Genomic DNA, 930 nt, shown 5'->3' with positions numbered 1-930 from the left:
TCTCTCATCTCCCTCACATCACCTGTATTCTCCTCCAATGAGTCAATTTTCTGCACCTTCTCTTCGATCTTTTTGAGACGCTTATCCAAACAATTAAACTTGTCCTCGATAAAAGAAATCAAATTATCAATGTAACCAGGACGTTTACCCTTGCAAACAGAACAAGACAGAGCCTATTAGGCAAACAAAAAAAAATTTGAAAAATGCAATTGTTATTAAAAGATTAAAAAAACTTACAGTTTTTTCCTCAACAGAATTTGCATGTTCATAATTCGTTTTGCATTTCATGGACATAACTTGACACTTCGCACGTTTATTAATCTCTTTAACTTCCATGGCACAGAATTTTTCTGCACAACACTGCTACTTTTCTGTTCTGAGACTGGAGTGGCTGATTTTTTACTCTTTGAGTCAACACGAAAATCATTTTCAAGTTGTTGCAGCCAATTTGTTTGCCAAAACCATTGTAGATTAGGCTGTGATGCCTCTATTTCATCAGCGACATCCAACTTCTCCAGTACCTTAAGCTGTAATAATTAGGCCAATTAATAAACGTCAAAGATAAATTAAAAAAAAAAAAAGAAAGACACTAACGATCTAGATTGTTTATTATTACCTTTTTCTTATCAAATATGGAATAGTCAAGCGAATTAGAGCTAACATGTTTAGTGATTGTCCAATTTAGAATTCTTGGATATTTGACATGCTTACATTTCGAGGCAAAAGTTTCACACACTTCACTGAAAATTTCAAGTGCCCATACCTGTGCAAGTAAAAGAAATAATTAATATTCCTAATCTTAATAATCTCTACGAAACCAATATTGACAATTTGTTACCTGAACTGCAAATGGACAGCCATGAAGACTGTATGCCTCCTTTTCAGGGACATAGTCTGGATTTGCCCTTTCTCTATTCTGTCTAATTGCAA

This window comes from Citrus clementina, unplaced genomic scaffold (genome assembly GCF_000493195.1).
Source record: "Citrus clementina cultivar Clemenules unplaced genomic scaffold, Citrus_clementina_v1.0 scaffold_3, whole genome shotgun sequence".
In the NCBI taxonomy this organism is placed as follows: Eukaryota; Viridiplantae; Streptophyta; class Magnoliopsida; order Sapindales; family Rutaceae; genus Citrus; species Citrus x clementina.
The sequence above is the reverse complement of the archived record's forward strand: the minus strand, read 5'-3'. Positions refer to the sequence as shown.